General features: G+C 47.1%; 1 protein-coding gene across 1 annotated transcript in view; it reads right to left on the reverse strand.

Annotated features, from left to right (window-relative positions):
• LOC134601890 (uncharacterized) overlaps positions 1 to 27,998 on the reverse strand; it is a 296,175-nt gene that overhangs the window by 184,008 nt on the left and 84,169 nt on the right. The window lies entirely within an intron of this gene.

Consider the following 27,998-nt stretch of genomic DNA (forward strand, 5'->3'; position numbering starts at 1 on the left):
AGCATGGATCCCAGAAGCCTCTCTGCTTATGCAACCTCTCTATGATGCTCTTAAGTCTGACCCGTTCTGTCTGACCAATGAAGCTCTGGACAATTTCGGTGCTTTAAAACGTGCCATTGCTTCTGCTCCTGCCTTGGGCCTACCTGACTACTCCAAACCCTTCAAATTATTTGTCTCTGAAAGACAAGGCCACGCAACAGGAGTTCTCACCCAAACGAATGACTTAAGAGGCCGCCAGAGGCCTATTGGATATTTCTCATGTCAACTAGACATTGTGGCCAGAGGGACTCCTTCCTGTCTCAGGGCTGTTTTTGCCGCAAGAGAGCTCATTGAAAGAACCTCGGACCTGGTCCTTGGCCACCCTCTGGTTGTTTTGGCCCCTCATGACATTTCTGCTATTATCAACCAAGTCCAGCTCAAGCACGTGTCTCCAGCCAGACACCTGCGCCTACAGTGTCATCTTCTTTTGCCTGACAACATTTCCATTCAAAGATGTCAAGTGCTTAATCCGTCCACTCTTCTTCCACTCCCTGAGGGGGGTATCTATTATGGATTTATCACAGATGAAACCTACATCTACCTGCTCTGTGGATGTATCAAGAAAGTCATGCATCCACATTTGTCATTTTATGAAGACGAGACACCTCTTTGTGAAGGCCCGGATTACGCCTTCTGTACCATGTGGTACAAGCCGAACATTACTCCTGAACCTTGCTATGAAGATGAGCTTTACCACTGGACCGATGTAAAGCTCACTGCACAAGACTTCTATTGTGACTCTGAAGGCAATAGTATGGTCTTGGTTCAGCTACCTCAACAACTTAACTACCTTTACCGCCATTGGGATACCGCTATCCCACATATTCCTGTTACCAAGTTGAAGACAAGGTCATGGAATGATCTTGGGCCTATGGCAAAACTATGGGCCACCATGAATGAAGAACAGCTACAGGAAAATGGTATTGCCAAATACCCAACAACTGACCTTCTAGAAGCATGGCCACGCCATTTCCTGGAAAAGGAATTTCAAGATCTGGTCATAAAGAATAATTATGACCCAGAAACACCTCATGACTGTTTCGAACAGATGAAAATGGAAACAGTGCACTTACCAACTGTGCATGAGAATCCATTACCAGATCCGGATTTTACCCTGTTTGTGGACGGCTCAAGATATGCTGATGAAGAAGGAAAATATCGTACAGGATATGCCGTAACCACAACAGATGAAGTTATCAAATCATCATCCTTACCGCCAACAATGTCTGCGCAAGAAGCTGAATTACAGGCTCTGACTTCAGCATGCAAAATTTCCAAAGGAAAACGTGCCAACATCTATACAGATTCAAGATATGCCCTGGGTGTGGCACATGACTTCGGCCTAATTTGGAAGACAAGAGGATTTCTTACCACCGCCGGTACACCAGTCAAACACAGCACTGCAATTAAGGAGCTAATGGATGCCCTCCTACTCCCTAAAGAAGTGGCCGTTTTGAAAGTCAAGGCCCATGGGAAATTGGACACAGATGAAGCAAAGGGCAACCATTTAGCTGATCAGGCTGCTAAGCTAGCGGCCAGGGATCTGCAGGAAGTGGACGAAGAAGTGTCCGGACAAGAAGAAGAAGAAGTTCCTATTTTTGCTCTGCAAACTCTTCCTACTGATTTACGAATTTTGCGAGAACAGCAAGCTGCAGTCACTCCTGAAGAAATCCAGAAATGGAAAAAGAAAGGAGCTGTCCAAAAGGACGGAATATATTACAACAACTTCAAATTTTGTCTTCCCAGAAATTTGTATCCAGCAGTTGTCCAATGGGCACATGGGCCTGCACACCTGTCAAAAGAATTGATGGCCGCCCTCATACAGAAGTATTATGAAGCACCTGGAATCACAACATTGATCAATAGCTTCTGCAAGGCCTGTGTCATTTGTGCAAAATGCAATCCAGGAAGACCAGTTAAAGTACCTGCGAAACACCTGGCAAAGCCCATGTACCCCTTCCAGCGGATTCAAATTGACCACATCCAAATGCCCAAGAGTGGGCCCCATGAATATGCACTAGTAATAGTGGACATGTTCTCAGGCTGGCCAGAAGCCTACCCAGTGGCCAATATCACTGCAAAAACAACCGCAAGGCGCCTACTTACAGATATTGTATGTAGATTCGGACTCCCAGAAGTCATTGAGAGTGATCAAGGCCCAGCCTTTACAGCAACTGTGACTAAAGAAATTTGGACTGCCCTAGGGGTGACTCTAGCCTTCCATACCCCTTACCACCCACAAAGTAGTGGTAAAGTGGAGCGCATGAATGGCACTCTAAAAACCAGAATGCTAAAAATGTCACAAGAAACAAAGATGCCCTGGCCAGAAAGCCTACCAATAGCTTTATTTAGTGTTAGGCACACACCTAGAGGGAAGCATTCACTGTCCCCATATGAGGTTCTATTTGGGACAGCACCCAGGCTAGGTTGTTATTATCCGCAGCAGTTGCAACTCCAATCAGATGTTTTAGTAGACTATGTAACTGAACTTGCAAGTGTCCTAAACAAAATACATGCCCAAGTTTTCTCTTCAATTCCAGATCCCGAATTGGATACAGGTTCTCATAACCTACTTCCCGGAGATTGGGTCCTGGTCAAGAAGTTTGTGCGGAAAAATACCCTAGAACCAAGATTTGACGGTCCATTCCAAGTTCTCCTGATTACCGCAACCTCCGTCAAATTGGCCGGTAGGCCAAATTGGATCCACGCTTCCCACTGCAAGAAATCTCCTGCCCCAGAGGAAGCGAATATCGCACAAACATGTATCTCTGGTACATCTTCTCCTTAATTAGCCTTATGAAGGCCCAGCAAGTAGCCATTACCAAAGACACTAGTGGGTACACCTTCTGGTATAATTCATCGTGCACCCAGGTGGCTACTTATACCTTTGATTACTGTGATATTGTAGAATGCCCATTTCCCACACCACAAATCCAGAGCATCTATAGAGATATCCCTCATTCGAAAGACCCATATGTCTGTGTAGTTGACAAGCAATGGGGGCACAATTGTGACCATTGGGGGGCGGCGGGATGGAATGCCGGGCCTGCCTGGGGTTACAAACCAAAAAGTGCCGTAGCTAAAGTAGATGATCATGGTAGATCCCTCCTCCAGAGAATGACTTTGAGAAAGCCTGGGGGGAGTACACCAATGAAACTAATCCTTAACATTGAGCATCCAAGCCCAACAGATGCGGACCAGTATGTGATGGGAATGTATTGGAAAAAGGGTTCCTATAAAAAGTTAGGGCATTTCTACCTTAAAGATATGTGCAACTCTTCTGAGTGGCAAGGGGCCACCCATATGGTCCCTAACCCATTAAAACCTCATATCCAGACCTTTCAAGACATGATGGCCATTGCTAACCCCACTTTTGAAGATACCATGGCCGCTGAAACAGGTTTTAATGATGTAAATCTATGGTTAGAATGGATGAAATATAATGCTAATAAGCATAATAGAACTGCATGTTATGTGTGTGGCGGTGCCCGGCCTCACCTGGGTACCGTGCCTTTAATCCTACCAGTAGATATAGAAGAATGTGTTTTAAGCCTTTTTGCCTATCACTATAATTTTAACAGGTCCATATGTATTGCATGGACAAAGGAGTATCCTCTCCTAACCCAGGATGTCAAACCCCCAGATGGTATTACAATATATAAAGGTAATTACACTTGCTATGCCATGGACGATGGGATTGGTAAATTTGTGGGTAACTTTCCCGAAGGATATTGTGCTACATATCGAACTGTTCCTGTACGTTTACTGCAGCATCACACTAGGTCATTAGGAGATATTTACTGGTTGTGTGGGGATTTACAGTTAAGATCCAGAATGGACACAGAGTGGTGGGGGGAGTGTACTTTGACTAAGGCCATTATGCCTATACACATCATCTCTGACACACACCTCAACACCCATGAGCCCAGCCACACTAAGGTTAAACGTGAAGCCCCAGTAAAAGGAAGTTTTGACCCTCACATTTACATTGATGCCATTGGGGTGCCTAGGGGGGTACCCAACGAGTTTAAAGCAAGAGATGAGGTTGCTGCAGGATTTGAATCAATTTTTACCATAGTTACCGCAAACAAGAATTTAAACTGGATAAATTATATTTATTACAACCAACAGCGTTTTGTTAATTACACCAGAGACGCCCTCCAGGGGTTGGCCGAACAGCTGCAGGCCACATCCCAAATGACTTTTCAGAATAGAATGGCCCTAGATATGATCTTAGCCGAAAAAGGAGGGGTTTGTAAAATTTTGCCCGACACCATGACATGTTGTACATATATCCCAGAAAACACAGGCCCTAATGGTAAAGTTACATTAGCCATAGAAAAATTAAATGACCTGTCTGAAGAATTAAAAAGGAATTCTGGGATAAAAGATCCCTGGGAAAGATGGTTTGGTTGGATGACAGGATGGCAAAAGGCTTTAATGCAGATTGGTATGGCTATACTAATTTTTCTTTTTATCTTTGCTCTTCTCTTTTGTTGTATCCTCCCATGTCTGAGAAAATCCCTCATGAAGACTGTTGACCAAACGACACCCACTTTCACCCATCTCGAAGTTGATGACCAAGAATCCCAAGACATCAATTCACCCTGTCTGCCGCTGCAAACATTCCCTTTTGTTGATAAAGTGCAGGAATTCTAGGAAGGGACTAGCTTAGGGACAGCATCTGTCAGTGAATGGTAAAGGCCCCGTGCGGAGAAGTGGTGGGTTAGCTGCCATGGGACACCCATGGGTGTGAAGTGTTCGAGAGCCATACTGATGGATGAGTTAGCCTATTATTAGGGTCAGCTCTAGGGACAGACTTGCACTTTGCATTAACACCTAGCTAGCGGCCACGGGGTTTCTGTGCCTTTGGGTTAACACGTCTTCTGATACTAACATAATAAAGTTTTATCTCTTAGAATCTAACATTTCATAGGGGGGACTGATGTGGAATTATTAAAAATTACTGTTGTACTTGTATTGAATTATTGTACTAACTCCATTTTAACTTTATACTGTGACTTCCTCCTCCATTTTGTCCCCCTAACCTGACTCTTTCAATCCTCCATTTTGTCCTCATGACTTAACTTGTTCATTTTAAAATTACATTACGTGACTGAACTTCCCAACCCAATTAGTACAGTAGACAAAGACTGTGTTTTCCTACAAGGACAAATACCAGGAGGTGCTGGTTACTCCTTAAGACTTGCTGGCTACTCCTTAGAATTTGTAAGATAGTATAGTTTGAAGGCCACAGAACACAGTAGTAATGAAATGTTCTATTCATAAGAGACCTTGCACCTGGACATGAAGCCTGATATCATTGACCGTGTAAAATGACGCTTAGGACCCCCTTATCCCCACCCGTGTCCAGAATAATCCCACCTCTGATGGGTGGGCACGGGACTAACCTTTTTTTTATTTTTGAACCAATAGGTAAGACACTAACACCGACACTTAACAATTAATCCAATTGATGGTGTTTATTTGCTGATATTCTAATAATCAATGATGACGCAAAATGCCTCTTAAAAGGGCCTGCGCGCCCGCTTTTACTTCACTTGCCAATAAACTTTCTCGAAGTTATTTTAACCTGAACCTTGTGTGTCAGACTTAATTACTTCAGCGTATATACGCAATTTAATTTTATTGATTTGGACAGGAACAGATAGACATTTGAACATTTTGGTTTACTTTCAAAAAGTACCATAACAGTGGCACTGACTGTGCAAATGGGCAAGGCATCCAACCTCACACAGAAGCTGGCAGGCAGGCAACTGCTCTTCTATTACAGTGAAAAAAAATTATTTATTTTAAATCTAAAGCTTAACCAATTGTTAAAACAGATATGAGTGGTGGCACTGACTGTGCAAATGGGCATGGCATCCAACCTCACACAAAAGCTGGCAGGCAGGCAACTGCTCTTCTATTACAGTGAAAAAAAATTATTTATTTTAAATCTAAAGCTTAACCGATTGTTAAAACAGATATGAGTGGTGGCACTGACTGTGCAAATGGGCAAGGCATCCAACCTCACACAGAAGCTGGCAGGCAGGCAACTGCTCTTCTATTACAGTGAAAAAAAAATATTTATTTTAAATCTAAAGCTTAACCAATTGTTAAAACAGATATGAGTGGTGGCACTGGGCTAATAGGCACAGTATCCAATGTGAACCTCACACAGAAGCTGGCAGGCAACTGCTCTTCTATTACAGTGGAAACAAAATTTTGGTTGTAAAAGCACGCTAAAGAGACACCAGATATGATTGGCAACTGTCAAAGCACGCTGGCACAGGTCTGCAGAGCACACGCTGAAGTAGGCCTGAAACACAGACGCTTGCAGATAACTAACTGCTTTTCTATTACAGTGAAAAAAAATTATTTATTTAAAATCTAATGCTTAAGCTATTGTTAAAACAGATATGAGTGGTGGCACTGACTGTGCAAATGGGCAAGGCATCCAACCTCACACAGAAGCTGGCAGGCAGGCAACTGCTCTTCTATTACAGTGAAAAAATATATATTTATTTTAAATGTAAAGCTTAACCGATTGTTAAAACAGATATGAGTGGTGGCACTGGGCAAGTGGGCACAGTAATGTAGCGTTACTTACCTTATCCGGGGGCCGGCCGCGTTCCTCTCTTCAAGCCGCACGCGGTCCTGCGGATGCACGAGCCGCGCACGGCTCATCCGACTCTCCTGACAGAAGGAAGGGCAGTGACCGCGAGATGCGGTCACGTGTCCCGCCTGCAGCTAAGAGCGCGCCGCAAGTCTCGGGCGCGCTCTTAAAGAGACAGTGGGAGCCTAAATTGCAAAAAGGCTCCCATTGGCTCCTGTCATGCCAATCACGCCATACACTTACCTGTTGGGGGTGTGGAAGTGACAGGAGCCAATCACATTAGTTTAAAGGCTACTTATACTCACCCTTTTCCCTTAGTTCCTTGCCCTATCGTGGTTTCTGCTACAGTTCCCTTTAGTGCTTGTTGTGTTCAGTTGTGTTTCTCCGTATTTGACCTTGGCTTTGTATTCTGACTTCGTTTTCGCTTTATCCTTGTCTGTACCGTTTGCCGGCTTGCTGATTCCTGTGTACCAGACCCCGGCTAGTACTCGTTTACGCTGTCTCTTTGTGCCCTTGACCTCGGATCGTTCCTGACTCTGTACTTCTCCTATTACGTCGAGTCCGGCCACTCTAAGGTCCGGTAGACGTATCTTTCCTCTGTGCTGTCTTCTGTTTGGCTGGATCCTGCGTGTAGGGGTATATACCCGTTACATTACGATAGGGCCATGGACCCCGCAGATTTAGTTCAACATGAGGCTAGATTTGTAGAGCAGGATCACCGTATGGATCAGATAGCTCAGGCTCTCCAGACGCTCTTAGCTAGAACCATTCCAGCAACCGCACCTAACCCTCCTACACCTCTGCTTCCTGAAGTATCGACTGTGCCTAATGCTACGGCCCATTTAACGCCTCCTCCTAGGTATGGAGGGGATTCTAAGACATGCAGAGGGTTCATTAACCAAATAGAGTTTCATTTTGAGATGTATCCACGTTCATTTCCCACAGAGAGGTCTAAAGTTGGGTTCTTTATGCACCAACTTACCGACAAAGCACTTGAATGGGCAAACCCTATTTGGGAGGCTAATGGACCTATGGTGCATGACTTTCACAGTTTCCTTACAGCTTTTCGCAGAACTTTTGACACTATGAAAAGGTCTAAGAATGCCGCAAGAGCATTAATGAGGGTTAAACAGGGTTCTAGGTCTGTGGCTGATTACGCTATTCAGTTTCGTACACTTGCCTCACAGGTAGATTGGACCAATAATGGGTTAACTACTGCCTTCATGGAAGGCTTATCAGACTCTATATTGGATGAGGTAGCAGCTAAGGAGCTTCCTGTTGCCTTAGAGGACCTTATTGACTACCTAATCGATATAGATAATAGGATTCGTGACAGGCTCTATACCAAGAACAGGAATAGGCGTTTTGTTACACCTATTCACCCCAGAGTTTATACACCGGAGAGTGTAAAAGTATCTGAAGAGGAACCCATGCAATTAGGGGTTGCCAAACTCTCTGATAATGAAAAATTACATAGGAGAAGGGAGGGAATCTGCCTATATTGTGGTAAGAGAGACCATATGGTAAAGGAGTGTCCTTTGCTCCCGGAAAACTCTCGCACCTAAGACCTTATAGGGGACTGGCCTTGGGTGTGATTTCTAAGTCTCCTACATTGCCTCCTAACCGACTGCTTCTCCCTGTTTCTTTACATATGGGAGAGAGTTGTATAGTTGAAAATATATACGCCCTGGTTGACTCTGGGGCAGCTGAGAATTTTATAGACTCTGGTTTTGTAAAGAAAAACAACATTCCCATCAGGGAGAAGGAGATACCCTTGGCCGTTGAGGCCATAGATGGTAGACCATTGATATCTCCAGTTGTTACTCACGAGACTGCACCGCTACACATGTACACAGGGGTTCTACACTATGAAACCATTCGGTTCCAGGTCATCACCTCTCCCTCTTCACAGTTGGTGTTAGGGTATCCATGGTTACGTGCCCACAATCCCATTTTTGACTGGGAGACAGGGCAGATAAAATCATGGAGTGAAACCTGCCATGAGTCATGTACTATTGAAGTCACGCCTGTGAATTCTATTAATGTTCCTACCATTCCTCCTTTGTCTACGGCTATACCCTCTCAGTATTTATCTTTAAAGACTGTCTTTGATAAAAGAGAGGCTGACAAATTACCGCCTCACAGACCCTACGATTGTGCTATTGACTTGTTGCCTGGCACTATACCTCCAATGGGCAGGGTGTACCCCTTATCGGTTCAAGAAAACCGTGTCATGGAGGAGTACATTAAAGAATCATTAGACAAGGGATTTATTAGGAGATCCTCTTCTCCGGCTGGAGCGGGGTTCTTCTTTGTATCAAAGAAAGAAGGTGATTTAAGACCTTGCATTGATTATAGAGGTCTTAATAAAATCACCATCAAAAATGCTTACCCTATACCATTAATAACAGAATTGTTTGACAGGCTCAAACATGCTACGATATTCACCAAATTAGATCTTAGAGGAGCATACAATTTGATACGTATAAAAAAGGACCACGAATGGAAGACAGCCTTTAACACTAGGTCAGGTCATTATGAGTATACCGTCATGCCGTTTGGGCTTTGCAATGCCCCAGCAGTATTCCAAGAATTTATTAATGATGTCTTAAGGGACTTTATTCACTCATTTGTTATTGTGTACTTGGATGACATTTTAATATATTCTACAGACTTACACACTCATCACAGACATGTTACGACAGTTCTGAAGACCCTTCTTGCTAATGGTCTTTATTGCAAACTAGAAAAATGTCTGTTCGACCAATCCGAGGTCCAGTTTTTAGGGTATTTGATTTCCGCTAAGGGTTTTCGGATGGATCCCCAGAAGCTCGCTGCGGTCATAGAATGGCCTCTGCCGCAAGGTCTGAAAGCCATCCAGCGGTTTCTGGGTTTCTCTAATTATTATAGACGTTTTATCAAAGGTTTTTCGTCTATCGTAGCACCTATTACTCGTATGACTAAAAAGGATGGCAATACACGTGCCTGGTCTACCGAGGCACTTCAGGCTTTTGACTTTCTTAAGACTACGTTCGCCTCTGCACCTATTTTACAGCATCCTGTCCCCTCATTGCCATATATACTTGAGGTTGATGCTTCCGATATAGGGGTAGGTGCTGTCTTATCCCAAAGAGAGTCTCCTGATAAGCCATTGCATCCTTGTGGCTTCTTTTCTAAACAAATGTCCAAAGCAGAAAGGAATTATGATGTGGGTAATCGCGAACTCCTTGCTATCATTTTAGCACTCAAAGAATGGAGACATTTGTTAGAAGGCACTAAAGATCCTATCCTCATATTTACGGATCATAAGAACCTATCCTACCTTAGCGAAGCTAAAAGATTGTCTTCCAGGCAGGCTAGGTGGTCACTGTTCTTGTCTCATTTTAATTATATAATCACCTATAGGCCAGGTGATCGGAACACTAAAGCGGACGCTCTGTCCAGACAGTTCGAGACTATTGACAAACAGGAGATTGATGTCACTCCTGTCATTCCCCCAGACAGGATAATAGCAACTACTATATTGTCTATTTCCTCGTCCCTCTTGCAGGCCATACAAGCGAAACAAAGCATGGCACCTAGCGAGAGGCCTAATGATAAATTGTTCGTTGACGTTCCCGAAAGACGGGATATTCTGTCACTGTATCATGATACTAAGACTGCTGGACATCCTGGTATTTCCAAAACGGTGTCAGCCGTTTCTCGGTATTTCTGGTGGGATACCTTACGTAAGGATGTTACTGACTATATAAGTGCTTGTACTACTTGTGCCTGTATGAAATCCTCTTCCTTGTGGGCTGTTGCATCCGTTACCCGTTCCCGAGAAACCTTGGTCTAATCTATCAATGGATTTATTGTTGAATTACCCCCTTCGAATGGTAACACAGTCATCCTAATGATAGTAGATCGGTTTTCCAAAATGGCTCACTTTGTGTCTCTTCGCAAGTTGCCCACTTCCAAGGAACTGGCTCTTATCTTCGCTAGCGAAGTGTTTCGATTACATGGTATTCCCTTATCTATTGTATCCGATAGGGGTAGCCAATTTATTTCCAGGTTCTGGAAAGCCTTTTGTTCGGAGATGGGTATTTCTCTCTCGTTTTCTTCCGCTTACCATCCCCAGTCTAATGGAGCTGCTGAACGTGCCAACCAGTCTCTGGAGCAGTACCTCCGTTGTTTTGTGTCTCACCATCAGGACAATTGGTCTGACCTGCTTCCTTGGGCTGAATTTGCTCGGAATAACGCCACTCATGATTCTTCCGGCAAAAGCCCTTTTTACGTTGTCTGCGGCCAGCATCCCGTGGTTCTTCCGGCTGCATTCTCCTCGCAGGGCATGCCAGTTCTGGATGAGCATTTGGCTGGTTTGCGTAATACTTGGGAGCAGGTTCAGCGTTCTTTGGTGGACTCTGCTGCCCGCCAGAAGGCTCAGGCTGACAAGCATCGCAGAGCGGCTCCTTCCTATGTTGTGGGGGACAGCGTTTTGCTTTCCACACGGAATATTCGCCTCCGGGTGCCTTCTATGAAATTGGCTCCCCGCTTCATTGGTCCTTATCGCATTATACATAAGGTTAATCCCGTTTCTTATGCCTTGGGTCTGCCTAAGAATCTGCGTATACCTAATGTATTTCACACCTCGTTGTTGAAGCCTTACGTATGCAACCGCTATACCCGGCATACTCCCCCTCCCCCTCCTGTCTCTGTGGAGGGTCATGAGGAGTTCGAAGTGTCTGCTGTTATTGACTCTCGTTTCCTTAGGGGTCGGCTTCAGTACTTGGTACATTGGAAGGGTTATGGGCCTGAGGAGCGCAGTTGGATTTCTGCAGATGCTGTTCATGCTCCCCGCCTTGTACGTTCTTTCCATTCGCGTTTTCCTGCCAGGCCTGGTCTTGCCCGCCCGGAGGGCGTGTCCTCAGGGGGGGGTACTGTAGCGTTACTTACCTTACCCGGGGGCCGGCCGCGGTCCTCTCTTCAAGCCGAGCGCGGTCCTGCGGCTGCACGAGCCGCGCGCGGCTCATCCGACTCTCCTGACAGAAGGAAGGGCAGTGACCGCGAGATGCGGTCACGTGTCCCGCCTGCAGCTAAGAGCGCGCCGCGAGTCTCGGGCGCGCTCTTAAAGAGACAGTGGGAGCCTAAATTGCAAAAAGGCTCCCATTGGCTCCTGTCATGCGAATCACCCCATACACTTACCTGTTGGGGTGTGGAAGTGACAGGAGCCAATCACATTAGTTTAAAGGCTACTTATACTCACCCTTTTCCCTTAGTTCCTTGCCCTATCATGGTTTCTGCTACAGTTCCCTTCAGTGCTTGTTGTGTTCAGTTGTGTTTCTCCGTATTTGACCTTGGCTTTGTATTCTGACTTCAATTTCGCTTTATCCTTGTCTGTACCGTTTGCCGGCTTGCTGATTCCTGTGTACCAGACCCCGGCTAGTTCTCGTTTACGCTGTCTCTTTGTGCCCTTGACCTCGAATCGTTCCTGAATCTGTACTTCTCCTATTACGTCGAGTCCGGCCACTCTAAGGTCCGGTAGACGTATCTTTCCTCTGTGCTGTCTTCTGTTTGGCTGGATCCTGCGTGTAGGGGTATATACCCGTTACAAGTATATGCTGTGAGCCTGACACACAGGCTGGCAGGCAGGCACCTGCAATTACATTACACATTAAAAAAAAAAAAAGCAGCCTGATGTTATAGCCCTAAAAAGGGCTTTTTGGGGTGCTGTCCTTACAGCAGAGATCAGATGAGTCCTTCAGGATTGTAGTGGACACTGAATACCCTAGCCTAGCTATCAATTTCCCTATGTAATCAGCAGCAGCTAAACTTTCCCTCCTCTCACTAAGCATGCATCTTCCGAATGAATCGAAAATGGATGCTGGGAGGGAGGTTGGAGGGTGTGGAAGGGAGGGAGTGCTGCTGATTGGCTGTAATGTGTCTGCTGACCGAGAGGCACAGGGTCAAAGTTTGCCCAATGATGACGAATAGGGGGCGGATCAAACTGCGCATGTGTCCGCCCGCCGCGGCGAACGCGAACAAGCTAATTTCGCCGGGAACTGTCCGCCGGCGGACAGTTCGGTACATCACTAGTTAAGTAGTACTATTCTTATCAGTTTAATCCCTGTTACGTCCCCTATCAGGGGACGTGTATATAAGGCATCGATTTTAGGAAGCGGGAGATGGAAAAACATGCTTGGTCGGTCCTCCTACTTCAAATTTGGGGCACTGCGCGTGCAATCTAATGTGCCACCAGATAGGAGTGGTGTGTTAAGTAGTACTATTCCTATCAGTTTAATCCCTGTTACGTCCCCTATCAGGGGACGTGTATATAAGGCATCGATTTTAGGAAGCGGGAGATGGAAAAAGATGCTTGGTCGGTCCTCCTATTTCAAATTTGGGGCACTGCGCATGCAATCTAATGTGCCACCAGATAGGAGTGGTGTGTTAAGTAGTACTATTCTTATCAGTTTAATCCCTGTTACGTCCCCTATCAGGGGACGTGTATATAAGGCATCGATTTTAGGAAGCGGGAGATGGAAAAACATGCTTGGTCGGTCCTCCTACTTCAAATTTGGGGCACTGCGCGTGCAATCTAATGTGCCACCAGATAGGAGTGGTGTGTTAAGTAGTACTATTCTTATCAGTTTAAACCCTGTTACGTCCCCTATCAGGGGACGTGTATATAAGGCATCGATTTTAGGAAGCGGGAGATGGAAAAAGATGCTTGGTCGGTCCTCCTATTTCAAATTTGGGGCACTGCGCATGCAATCTAATGTGCCACCAGATAGGAGTGGTGTGTTAAGTAGTACTATTCTTATCAGTTTAATCCCTGTTACGTCCCCTATCAGGGGACGTGTATATAAGGCATCGATTTTAGGAAGCGGGAGATGGAAAAACATGCTTGGTCGGTCCTCCTACTTCAAATTTGGGGCACTGCGCGTGCAATCTAATGTGCCACCAGATAGGAGTGGTGTGTTAAGTAGTACTATTCTTATCAGTTTAAACCCTGTTACGTCCCCTTTCAGGGGACGTGTATATAAGGCATCGATTTTAGGAAGCGGGAGATGGAAAAAGATGCTTGGTCGGTCCTCCTATTTCAAATTTGGGGCACTGCGCGTGCAATCTAATGTGCCACCAGATAGGAGTGGTGTGTTAAGTAGTACTATTCTTATCAGTTTAATCCCTGTTAGGTCCCCTTTCAGGGGACGTGTATATAAGGCATCGATTTTAGGAAGCGGGAGATGGAAAAACATGCTTGGTCGGTCCTCCTACTTCAAATTTGGGTCACTGCGCGTGCAATCTAATGTGCCACCAGATAGGAGTGGTGTGTTAAGTAGTACTATTCTTATCAGTTTAAACCCTGTTACGTCCCCTATCAGGGGACGTGTATATAAGGCATCGATTTTAGGAAGCGGGAGATGGAAAAAGATGCTTGGTCGGTCCTCCTACTTCAAATTTGGGGCACTGCGCGTGCAATCTAATGTGCCACCAGATAGGAGTAGTGTGTTAAATATTACTATTCTTATCAGTCAAGTCCCCTGTTACATCCCCTATCAGGGGACTTGTATAAGGCATCGATTTTAGGAAGCGGGAAATGGAAAAACTTGCTTGGTCGGTCCTCCTACTTCAAATTTGGGGCACTGCGCGTGCAATCTAATGTGCCACCAGATAGGAGTGGTGTGTTAAGTAGTCCCCCTCATCAGGCCTTTTTTAGTCGAATGTATCGCCCACTGTCAGTCCCTTCGGGATCCATCCCTCATTCATCTTAATAAAGGTGATGTAATCTAGACTTTTTTGACCTAGGCGACTTCTCTTCTCAGTGACAATACCTCCTGCTGCACTGAAGGTCCTTTCTGACAGGACACTTGAAGCGGGGCAGGCCAGAAGTTCTATCGCAAATTGGGATAGCTCAGGCCACAGGTCAAGCCTGCACACCCAGTAGTCAAGGGGTTCATCGCTCCTCAGAGTGTTGATATCTGCAGTTAAGGCGAGGTAGTGTCAGGGTACCTGAAGTCTCTACCTCGGAGGAGGTTAGACTTCCCGACTGCCGTTCTCTCAGCAGGGCTGATCCTCACAGCTCTCATAGTCATTCCCACGCCGGCCGCGAGAACCCCGCTTCCTTTTATGACACGACGCTCAGGAGTCGACGTCATGACGGCAATCACATCCCGACCTGTCAATCTAGTTCGGAACAACCAATCAGGGCTCGGCAAGGGCGGAGTCATCAATTAAAGAACCAGGGTATAAAAGAGTGATGTGTGTAATGGTTCATTGCCCTGTCGTGGTTCTAGCTTGTCTGGTTCCTCAGTGCTCTTATGTCTATTGTTCTATTTGGTTTTGACTCGGCTTGTACTATCGTTCCTGTTTACCTCTCGTGTCCTTTGACCTCGGCTTGTCTCTCGCTTACCTGTTCTCTCGTTCCCTCGACCTCGGCTTGTCTCTGACCATTCTTTGCTTTCTCCTTACGTTAGTCCGGCCATTCTAAGGTCCAGTATACGTACTCCTCTCCTGTTCGTACTCTGCGTGTTGGATCCCTGTCCCGATCCTGACATTACGACAGGGCCATGGATCCTGCAGGTACAAACGCTCAGCTTGGTCCGCCTGACTCGAGGTTTGAAGCCATGGACCATAGAATGGACCAAATGGCCCTAGCGCTGCAAGCATTACTATCCCATCCGAGTAATCAAGCAGAAGAGATGCGTACTCCATCTATCTCTCTTGCTAACACAGGCCTAGAGGTAGCCACAGTGGGAACTTCTTCCCGTGTTACTTCCCCTTTACGGTATGGCGGTGCTCCGGATACCTGTCGAGGTTTCCTCAACCAGATAGGGATTCATTTTGAATTGCAACCCCGCGCCTACCCTACTGACAGGGCGAAGGTAGGATTCATAATCTCACTACTCATTGACAAAGCTCTTAGATGGGCTAACCCTCTGTGGGAAAATGATAATCCAGTAGTCTATAACTATAATGCGTTTATTACTACCTTTAGGAGGACTTTTGATCCCCCAGGGAGAAAGGCCAGTGCAGCTAGATTACTATTACGTCTTAGACAGCATAGTTTAACCCTTGTAGATTATGCACTAGAGTTCAGATCCTTGGCGGCAGAGGTCAAGTGGAATGAACAAGCCTATATGGACGTATTTCTGAACGGATTATCAGATGCGATCTTAGACGAGGTTGCCACAAGGGATCTTCCTGAAAATTTAGAGGAATTAATTTCATTTATTTCTCGTATAGATGAACGCATGAGACAGAGGCAGAACACTCGTGATAATGGTTATAGACCTTCCTTAAGACTAACTCCCGCATTTCAGAATTCTGAATCTACTATACTAGCTCTCCCGGAACCTATGCAAATTGGTAACACTCGCCTTTCAGAGAATGAAAGACAATATAGGAGAAGGGAGGGTCGGTGTATGTATTGTGGAGTAGGCGGTCACTTACGCCTAAATTGCCCTAACCGTCCGGGAAACGCTCGCACCTAAGTTTCTCCAGAGGACAGGCCTTGGGTGTTTCTATTTTGTCCTCTACATATGATTACAGGGATCATAGGTTACTACTACAGGTTTCTTTAACTTGGAAAAAGGGAGTACTTAAAGCTATGGCATTAATAGATTCCGGAGCAGCTGAAAGCTTTATTGATCAAACCTTTGTCAAAAACCACTCTATCCCATCTCAGCTAAAGGAGACTCCATTGGCCGTTGAGGCCATAGATGGTAGACCTTTATCAGATCCTGTGATTTCTCGTGAAACTATACCAGTTAAGTTAACCATTGGTATTTTACACGAGGAGGAGATTTCTCTCATGCTTATCTCATCCCCTTCATTTCCTATAGTTTTGGGGTATCCCTGGCTTAAAAAGCATAACCCTACTATTGATTGGGAGCAAGGTGAAATAGTCTCTTGGGGTCAGGGTTGCCAGAAAGGTTGTGTACAGAAAGTCTCACCATTGTGCGTAGTGGACACACCTAGTAACTCTAACAAGCCCACAGATTTACAGATACCTTCCCAGTACCAGGATTTAAGGGCAGTCTTTGATAAGAGGAAGGCTGATACTTTGCCCCCACACCGGTCCTTTGATTGTAAGATTAATCTCCTACCTGGTACTATGCCTCCGAGGGGCAATGTATATCCTCTATCCACTAAGGAGAACTTAGTCTTAGAGGAGTACATTCAGGAGAATCTTGACAAAGGATTTATTAGGAGATCCTCTTCTCCAGCCGGAGCCGGTTTCTTTTTTGTAGATAAAAAAGACGGCACACTACGGCCTTGCATTGATTATCGGGGCTTGAATAAGATAACTATCAGAAATGCTTATCCGATTCCCCTAATTACTGAGCTATTTGATCGTCTTAAAGGCTCTAAGATTTTTACCAAGTTAGATCTGAGGGGAGCTTATAACTTGGTGAGAATTCAGCAGGGCGATGAATGGAAAACGGCTTTCAATACCCGGTATGGCCACTATGAGTACACGGTAATGCCCTTCGGGCTTTGCAATGCCCCTGCTGTATTCCAGGACTTGATTAATGAGGTTCTTAGGGAATTTCAACATGAATGTGTTATAGTTTATTTGGATGATATACTAATACACTCTAAAGAGCCTGAGATTCATCACAAACAAGTCAGAAGGGTATTGCACAAACTCCTACAGCATGGGTTGTATTGCAAGTTGGAGAAGTGTAGCTTCGACCAATCTCAGGTAAACTTTCTTGGTTACGTTATTTCTGGTGAGGGGTTTAAGATGGACCCTGTTAAACTCCAATCTATCTTGGATTGGCCATTGCCCAAGGGACTCAAGGCCATTCAGAGGTTTATCGGATTCTCAAATTACTACAGGCGCTTCATTAAGGGGTACTCATCTATTATTGCTCCTATTACCAACATGACTAAACAGGGTGCTGATACTAAGACATGGTCCCCAGAGGCGCTTGTTGCTTTCAGTACTCTCAAGGAACAGTTTGCCTCAGCACCGATATTAGTTCATCCAGACACATCTTTGCCTTTCTTACTCGAGGTAGACGCCTCAGAGACAGGTGTAGGCGCTATTCTGTCCCAAAGGTTAAGTTTGAATAAACCACTGCATCCTTGTGGGTTTTTTTCCAGGAAATTGTCTGGGCCTGAGAGCAGGTATGATATTGGTGACAGGGAACTGTTAGCGGTAATTTTGGCTTTAAAGGAGTGGAGACATTTGTTGGAAGGGACTTTACACCCGGTTACTATTTTGACGGATCACAAGAATTTGTCATATATAGGGGAAGCCAAGCGATTATCTGCCAGGCAGGCTCGTTGGTCTTTGTTCCTTACTCATTTCAACTATGTTCTCACTTATAGACCTGGTTCTAAGAATTCTAAGGCCGATGCATTGTCCCGCCAACATGAACCTTCTACTATGCCTGATATGTTTTTTTCTTCTATAGTTCCCAAGCGTAATATTATTGCCAGCACTAGCATCAAGATTCACTCTCCGTTGCTGGATGAGATCAAGAAGTTACAACATCTGGCACCCGGGCCTATTCCGGGGGACCGTTACTTCGTTCCTCCTAAACTCCAACTGGAACTTATGCAGTGCTTTCATAACAGTAAATTTGCCGGACATCCTGGCATACGCAAGTCATGTTCTCTGATTTCTAAAGATTTCTGGTGGCCTTCATTACGTAAGGATCTTGTGACGAAACCAACCTCGCCACTGAGAACTGGAGAAGCCTGGTTGCCCGCCTGCTGCCTTTGGACTATGGCCCTGGGAGATTGGGCCCTTTACAAACAGTATTCGGCCCTAACAGAGTGCATGTCACTCATTCTGGCCCTTTAAATACAGTGGGGCCATTCGGTACTTGCCCTGTGTGAGCAGTGATACCCCCCAGATAGCTATGCCATGGAGCCTATTCATATAATGAAAGACTATGGGAAAGACTTTGGCTCCATGGCAATTAAACTGTATTTGTGTGGTCTGCGTGCCATTCACCTAATAATGTGCACGCAGACCTGAGCTATCTGAGGATATGTTAAATGTCTGTGTTTAATGTATAAAAAGTGACTTTATGTATTTTAAAGAGTTTTATGTTGTTTTGCAACCATGTGGTTAATGGAGTCTGCCTCTAGTCCTGGATAATTAGATTTCTTCTCCAATTATCTCCAGGGCAGAAGGGAGGAAGCCAGGATGCATTGTGGGGATGTTTTACTTTTACTGTTTGAGCCAGGGGGAATAAAAGATACTTTTACTAACTTTTGAACCCCTTGTCTGATTCATGCCATTTTTTAATATGTTGTTCCCCTGAATGGATTGATTGTGGATATGTATTTTTATGTGAATGTGATGTATGGTTTTAAAGTTATGAAAGTTGTGTAAAAGTATATTTTGAACTGTACACATAATGGGATTAAGTGTCACACTAAGGGGAGGGGATGTGTGGGAGGTAACATCTATGTTATTGGTTATTTTATGCCTCCCCCTGGGTGTGGCCTGTATGTGTACTCATGTAATAAAAACCAGGCTGGGTGCCCAGCACCTCAGACCACTGCTTGACCTTCAACACGGAGCCTTGTCTCGTTCTTGGGGGGATTCACTGTATGCTGTTGGAGATTTGACTGCTAGGAGTGTAAGCTGATGTCTGCTTTTCCTATTCATCTGCTAGCAGCTATTTGTGAGGTTCCAGCTGGAGTGCTACCTTATTCACCTATATCCAGTTCGTGAGTTCTGATGTTCTGCAGTAGCTGTGCCTTAATAAGAAAAGGGGATTATCGCCTAAACGGATTTTAACCCCTCATATGCTGAAACGGTCCGTTACAATTGGTGGCAGCGGTGGGATCGTTCCTACAGCCAGAAGGACAGCTACAGAACACCATTTCTTTGGATTTACAATTTGAGGGCAACGCATGTCTGAGTACAGCGACCCTGACAGCACCAGGATGGAACCAGCAGTGGAGTACAATAAGGGTGACATGGATGACCGGGATGCAATAAGGAAAGGCATCTGGTACCAGGCCCTGGATAATGTACAATACCAGCGGGGTGAGAGTCTCCCCAGTGAAGAGCAGCGGTTGCAGAAGCAAGTGGCCCTGCGGATGCCCTTCCTGGGAGAGCAGCCCCTGGAGGAATGGGTGAAGGAACTAGAGCACCGGGTATGGCAGGAGCTATGGCTGGAGGATGCCTACCAGGCGCTCTGGTGGTATATGGCACAGTATATACCCTGGACAGCCGAACATGACAAGCCAGAGGGAGAGGAGTTTGATGGTCCTGGCTTGTTATGGGAGTCCTTTGCAGAGCCTGGCTTCGGGAGCCCTGCGCAAACCAGACTGCAGGACATTTTCTATGAGAGGGAGGCTAGGCATGAGTGGGATGACCCCCATGAGGTAGAGCAAGACCTGGCTCACCTAGCAGCCCTGGAGTGGGAACTGGAGCAAAACTACCAAGATCTCTTCCGCTTCATTGGGAAGGCTCAGCAGGACAGTAAGGTGACAGACCCAGATCCAGACCCCTTCCGCTGGGAAGATATTGTAGAGATTTACTGGGAAGAACCCCAGGTGGCCTGTAGAGATGGGACCGAGGTCTCTCCACCGGCCCTGCAGGGAATTGGGAGCACAGTCTCCATTCCCCAGCGGCAGGCTGAGTTACAGGGGGCAGAGGTAGTTGGTCCCACCCCCCAGCAGCAGAGTGATAGGCCGGGAAGGCAGTGTGAAGTGCAGGGAGAGGAGAGCAGCGTCCTCCCTCCCCAGCGGCAGGCTGAGTTACAGGGGGCAGAGGTAGTTGGTCCTACCCCCCAGCAGCAGAGTGATATGCCGGGAAGGCAGTGTGAAGTGCAGGGAGAGGAGAGCAGCGTCCTCCCTCCCCAGCGGCAGGCTGAGTTACAGGGGGCAGAGGTAGTTGGTCCTACCCCCCAGCAGCAGAGTGATATGCCGGGAAGGCAGTGTGAAATGCAGGGAGAGGAGAGCAGCGTCCTCCCTCCCCAGCGGCAGGCTGAGTTACAGGGGGCAGAGGTAGTTGGTCCTACCCCCCAGCAGCAGCATGATTTTTTGGGAATTGGAAGCCCAGTCTCCATTCCCCAGCGGCAGTGTGAAGTAGAGGGAGAGGAGAGCAGCGTCCTCCCTCCCCAGCGGCAGGCTGAGTTACAGGGGGCAGAGGTAGTTGGTCCTACCCCCCAGCAGCAGCGTGACTTTTTGGGAATTGGGAGCCCAGTCTCCTTTCCCCAACAGCAGGACACTGTATTAGGAGAAGAGACAGTCGGTCTCCCTCCGCAGATGATGGAAGTATGCATGGGAGAGGAGCTTATTACCACCTCTCCCCAGCGGCGGATTATTAATGGGCAGAGTGTTCTATCGGGAGAGGAGCTTGTTACCCCCTCTCCCCAGCGGCAGTTTAATGTACCAGGGGGAGACTGTAAGCCCCCCACCGGTGCAGATGGGACCGTGGTCTCTGCACTTACCACACAGGGGGTAGGGATGGTCGGTCCTACCCCCCCACGACAGAACTATGTATCCAAGGGGGAGACAACCGGTCTCCCCATTCAGCAGCAGAGCTATGCAACGAAGGGGGAGACAATCCGTCTCCAGCAACCAGGCTCCAACCAGACTACTCCGGTGGTAGTGCTGGCATCAGGACAGAGTACCGCTGGTCTCTGCCCACTCAGCAACCCACCAAGGCAGCCTACCAGTCCCCTGCACAGCCGGGGTGAGGCACCTGGACATGGACAACTTTCTCCTCTACCCAGGTGTAGTAACCATTTATTGTGGGTGGGCTGTACTGATGTTTCTGCTTTGTGGGTGGGTTGCTGGACTAACAAGGGCACTGACCGGCAGGAGGTCAGGTACCCTGTTAGTCTTTTTGGAAAGGGGGAGAGATGTGACGAAACCAACCTCGCCACTGAGAACTGGAGAAGCCTGGTTGCCCGCCTGCTGCCTTTGGACTATGGCCCTGGGAGATTGGGCCCTTTACAAACAGTATTCGGCCCTAACAGAGTGCATGTCACTCATTCTGGCCCTTTAAATACAGTGGGGCCATTCGGTACTTGCCCTGTGTGAGCAGTGATACCCCCCAGATAGCTATGCCATGGAGCCTATTCATATAATGAAAGACTATGGGAAAGACTTTGGCTCCATGGCAATTAAACTGTATTTGTGTGGTCTGCGTGCCATTCACCTAATAATGTGCACGCAGACCTGAGCTATCTGGGGATATGTTAAATGTCTGTGTTTAATGTATAAAAAGTGACTTTATGTATTTTAAAGAGTTTTATGTTGTTTTGCAACCATGTGGTTAATGGAGTCTGCCTCTAGTCCTGGATAATTAGATTTCTTCTCCAATTATCTCCAGGGCAGAAGGGAGGAAGCCAGGATGCATTGTGGGGATGTTTTACTTTTACTGTTTGAGCCAGGGGGAATAAAAGATACTTTTACTAACTTTTGAACCCCTGGTCTAATTCATGCCATTTTTTAATATGTTGTTCCCCTGAATGGATTGATTGTGGATATGTATTTTTATGTGAATGTGATGTATGGTTTTAAAGTTATGAAAGTTGTGTAAAAGTATATTTTGAACTGTACACATAATGGGATTAAGTGTCACACTAAGGGGAGGGGATGTGTGGGAGGTAACATCTATGTTATTGGTTATTTTATGCCTCCCCCTGGGTGTGGCCTGTATGTGTACTCATGTAATAAAAACCAGGCTGGGTGCCCAGCACCTCAAACCACTGCTTGACCTTCAACACGGAGCCTTGTCTCGTTCTTGGGGGGATTCACTGTATGCTGTTGGAGATTTGACTGCTAGGAGTGTAAGCTGATGTCTGCTTTTCCTATTCATCTGCTAGCAGCTATTTGTGAGGTTCCAGCTGGAGTGCTACCTTATTCACCTATATCCAGTTCGTGAGTTCTGATGTTCTGCAGTAGCTGTGCCTTAATAAGAAAAGGGGATTATCGCCTAAACGGATTTTAACCCCTCATATGCTGAAACGGTCCGTTACAGATCTTAAGGAATTCGTCGGGGCATGTGATGTCTGTATGAGGACTAAACAACCTCATACGCTTCCATGTGGGCTTTTGCACCCCCTAGAAATTCCTGTGAAGCCATGGTCCCTTCTGGCTATGGACTTCATCGTTGATTTACCGGTTTCTAAAAAACATACGGTTATCCTCACAGTAATTGACAGGTTTACCAAAATGGCTCATTTTGTACCTCTGCTCAAATTGCCCTCTTCTCCCGAATTGGCTGAAATTTTCGCGAGGGAGATTTTTCGTTTACATGGGATTCCTTCTGAAATCGTTTCTGATAGAGGTTCCCAATTTGTTTCCTGGTTTTGGAGATCCTTCTGTTCCCAGCTTGGTATCAAATTAAATTTTTCCTCTGCCTATCATCCCCAGTCCAATGGGGCTGCCGAACGCACCAACCAAAAGGTTGAACAGTTCTTGCGTTGTTTTGTTTCTGAACACCAGGACGATTGGGTCGGTCTGATTCCTTGGGCGGAGTTTGCGCACAACAACAGTGTTTGCGATTCTACTCGTTCTAGCCCCTTTTTCATGAATTATGGCTTTCATCCTTCCGTTCTTCCGTCGGCCTCCCCCTCCCAGGGGATACCGTCGGTTGATATTCATGTTGCCAATCTGAGGAAGTTGTGGGATCAGACTCGACAAATCCTTATTCATAATTCCATGGTGTCCAAACGACACGCTGACAAACGCAGAAGGGTGGCTCCTGTATTCTCTCCGGGTGATAGGGTATGGTTGAGTACCAGAAACATCCGCTTGAAAGTTCCTTCCATGAAATTTGCTCCTCGTTACATAGGTCCTTACAGGGTTCTGTCTCGGATAAACCCTGTTGCATATCGTCTGGCTCTTCCGCCTGCTTTACGCATCCCGAACTCCTTTCATGTTTCTTTATTGAAGCCTTTGGTATGTAAAATATTTTCCTCCACTGTGCCTTCCCCTAGTTCTGTCCAGGTTGAGGGTCAGGAGGAGTATGAGATCAATTCCATCCTCGATTCTCGGATTTCTCGGGGGAAGGTGCAATATCTTGTTGACTGGAAAGGATATGGTCCTGAGGAGAGGTCTTGGGTGGTCCAGGAGGATGTGCATGCTCCTCGCCTTCTCAGGGCTTTTCATGCTCGCTTTCCGTCTCGCCCCGGTTCCTTCCGCCCGGTGGGCGTTTCTGAGGGGGGGGTACTGTCAGGGTACCTGAAGTCTCTACCTCGGAGGAGGTTAGACTTCCCGACGGCCGTTCTCTCAGCGGGGCTGATTCATCCAATCCTCACAGCTCTCATAGTCATTCCCACGCCGGCCGCGAGAACCCCGCTTCCTTTTATGACACGACGCTCAGGAGTCGACGTAATGACGGCAATCACATCCCGACCTGTCAATCTAGTTCGGAACAACCAATCAGGGCTCGGCAAGGGCGGAGTCATCAATTAAAGAACCAGGGTATAAAAGAGGGATGTGTGTAATGGTTCATTGCCCTGTCGTGGTTCTAGCTTGTCTGGTTCCTCAGTGCTCTTATGTCTATTGTTCTATTTGGTTTTGACTCGGCTTGTACTATCGTTCCTGTTTACCTCTCGTGTCCTTTGACCTCGGCTTGTCTCTCGCTTACCTGTTCTCTCGTTCCCTCGACCTCGGCTTGTCTCTGACCATTCTTTGCTTTTTCCTTATGTTAGTCCGGCCATTCTAAGGTCCGGTATTGTCAGGGACCAGGAACCAGACAGAGACAGAAGTAGATGCAAACACACCTTTATTAATAAATAACAAATAAATAACAAAAGCAAAGTCCAGGAATCAAGCAGGGGTCAGTCACCAGAGCGGGTAGTCAGACAAGCCAGGATCAGGAGCACGGAGAGCAGCGGAGTCAGGAACAAGGCCGGAGTCAGGAACCAGGAGCAAACAGGAAACACAGGAACAAGGAGACTTCTGGGGAACAGGAAACCACGCAAGGGCAAGGAGGTTCTGGGCTTAGCTGCTTAAATAGGCAGAACTGATTAGCAGCAGGGTTGATTACTACTCACAGGTGAGTAACCGTGGCAACGAGCAGAAGGAGCTCATAGTGATTGCAGCTGAAACTCAATCACTGAAACAGAAAAGGGTTGCTGTTTAAAACAGCAAAGAAACCCTGACAGGTATACGTACTCCTCTCCTGTTCGTACTCTGCGTGTTGGATCCCTGTCCCGATCCTGACAGGTAGTCTGCTACCTGTCGGTCGAGTTGATCTCTGAGGCTGGATCCCGAAGGGCTTTGGCGATGCGTAGGACTTAAAAAGCTCCGCATGTCCTCCATCAACAACACGTCTTTAAAGCGTCCTGTCCTTGCCGGTGTGGTCGTGGGAGGAGGAGGAGGATGACTTCTACCTCTTCCCCTGTTAGATTCCCATTGTGCTGTGACATCACCCTTATACGCTGTGTAAAGCATACTTTTTAATTGATTTTGGAACTGCTGCATCCTTTCCGACTTGCCGTAATTCGGTAACATTTTGGGCACTTTCTGCTTATACCGGGGGTCTAGTAGCGTGGACACCAAGTACAGGTCGTTCTCCTTCAGCCTTTTTATACGAGGGTCCCTCAACAGGCACGACAGCATGAAAGACCCCATTTGCACAGGGTTGGATGCCGAGCTACTCATTTCCCGTTCCTCCTCCTCACTGATGTCATTGAAGGTATGTTCTTCCCCCCAGCCACGTACAACACCACGGGTACCAGATAGGTGACAACGAGCACCCTGGGATGCCTGTTGTGTTTGGTCTTGCTCCTCCTCCTCCTCAAAGCTACAATCCTCCTCTGACTCCTCTTCCTCACAATCCTCTTCCAGCGTTGCCGCAGGTCCAGCAAGCGATGCTGATAAGGCTGTTTCTGGTGGTGATAGTGACCACAACTCTTCCTCTTCCTCTTCACGCTCATCTACAGCCTGATCCAGCACTCTTCACAGGGCACGCTCCATGAAGAAAACAAATGGAATGATGTCGCTGATGGTGCCTTCGTTGCGACTGACTAGGTTTGTCACCTCCTCAAAAGGACGCATGAGCCTACAGGCATTGCGCATGAGCGTCCAGTAACATGGCAAAAAAATTCCCAGCTCCCCAGAGGCTGTCCTAGCACCCCGGTCATACAAATATTCATTAACAGCTTTTTCTTGTTGGAGCAGGCGGTCGAACATTAGGAGTGTTGAATTCCAACGTGTAGGGCTGTCGCAAATCAAGCGCCTCACTGGCACGTTGTTTCGCCGCTGGATATCGGCAAAGTGAGCCATGGCCGTGTAGGAACGCCTGAAATGGCCACACACCTTCCTGGCCTGCTTCAGCACGTCCTGTAAGCCTGTGTACTTATGCACAAAGCGTTGTACGATCAGAGTACACACATGTGCCATGCACGGCACATGTGTCAACTTGCCCAACTTCAATGCCGCTATCAAATTTTTTCCGTTGTCACACACCACTTTGCCGATATCCAGTTGCTGCGGAGTCAGCCACTTTTCCACCTGTGCGTTCAGGGCGGACAGGAGTGCTTGTCCGGTGTGACTCTCTGCTTTCAAGCAAGTCAAACCCAAGACGGCGTGACACTGCCGTATCCGGGATGTGGAATAGTACCTGGGGAGCTGGGGGGGTGCCGTTGATGTGGAGCAAGACGCAGCGGCACAAGAGGACTCAGCCGAGGAGGTTATGGAAGAGGATGGAGTAGGAGGAGTAGAGGAGGTGGCAGCAGGACTGCCTGCAATTCGTTGCGGTGTCACCAACTCCTCTGCAATGCCACGCATTCCTTGCTTGTCAGCCATCAGCAGGTTTACCCAAAGCGCAGTGTAGGTGATATACCTGCCCTGACCATGCTTTGCAGACCAGGTATCAGTGGTCAGATGGACCCTTGCCCCAACACTGTGTGCCAGACATGCCATGACTTCCTTTTGCACAATCGAGTACAAGTTGGGGATTGCCTTTTGTGAAAAGAAATTTCGCCCGGGTACCTTCCACTGCGGTGTCCCAATAGCTACAAATTTTTTGAACGCCTCAGACTCCACCAGCTTGTATGCTTAGCTGGTGGGCTAAGAGTTCAGTCAAGCCAGCTGTCATACGCCGGGCAAGGGGGTGACTTTGTGGCATTGGCTTCTTACCCTCAAACATGTCCTTGACAGACACCTGACTGTGGGCAGATGAACAGGAACTGCTCAAGGCGAGAGACGGAGGGGCGAATGGTTGAGAGGGGGCAAGGAGGACAGCAGTGGTTGACGTGGCTGAAGATGCTGGACCAGGAGGAGGTTGGAGGCTTTGGGTTTGTGAGCTGCTTGTACTCATGTGTTGATCCCATAGGCGTTTGTGATGTGCGATCATGTGCCTTCGCAAAGCAGTTGTACCTAGGTGGGTGTTGGACTTCCCACGACTCAGTTTCTTTTGGCACAGATTGCAAATGGCATCGCTGTTGTCAGAGGCAGACACACAAAAAAAATGCCACACTGCTGAGCTCTGCAATGACGGCATTCTGGTTGTGGCAACAGCATGCGTTGTTTGGTGTGCTGTCTGGCTGACCCGGGGTGCATGCTGTCTGACTGTGCCACTAGCTACTTGCGATGACCTCCCCCTGCTTCCAACTCGTCTCCTCCTCCTCCTCTCTGTCTCCCAATCTGAACTTTCCCCCTGTTCTTCTTCTCTTCTAGTGGGCACCCACGTGACATCCACGGACGCATCGTCATCATTAACCACTTCACTTGTATCTGACAACTCAGCAAAGGAAGCAGCAGTGGGTACGACATCATCATCATCACACCGTACGTGTGTAATGCTGCCTGACTGAGACATATCCCTGTTATCTACATCCTCTGGCAATAATGGTTGCGCATCACTCATTTCTTCCAACTGATGTGTAAATAACTCCTCTGACATACCAAGTGAAGCGGCTGTGGTGCTAGTGTTGGTGGTGGCGGCAGTCAGTCGAGTGGTACCTTGAGAGGTGCCCAAAGCTAAGCTGGAGGATGATGGTGCGTCGAGGTTCCGAACGGAAGCTGTAGAAGATTGGGTGTCCTGTGTTAGCCAGTCAACTATGTCCACAGAACTTTTCAAGTTCAGGGTACGTGGCCTCTAAACACTGGGCATTATTCTAGGGCCAAAGGGAATCACAGAACCACGACGGCCCCTGCGGGGTGGCCTGCCTCTGCCTGTAATTTTTTTTCGATTAGTGGTACTATGCGTGCAAGCTACTGTGACAACAGATATGAGTGGCACTGGTGTGACACTGTGCCCTGGCAGGCCCTGAAACGCACACTCGTGAAGGAAACTGACTGCTATTATATTACAGTCCAAAAAGTTTAGGTTTTTTTTAAATGCAAGCTATTGGGACACCAGTGAGTTAGTGGTGGCACTGGGCAAGTGGGCACAGTATACGCTGTGAGCCTGACACAC

Source organism: Pelobates fuscus, chromosome 3 (genome assembly GCF_036172605.1).
Source record: "Pelobates fuscus isolate aPelFus1 chromosome 3, aPelFus1.pri, whole genome shotgun sequence".
NCBI classification, from domain to species: Eukaryota; Metazoa; Chordata; class Amphibia; order Anura; family Pelobatidae; genus Pelobates; species Pelobates fuscus.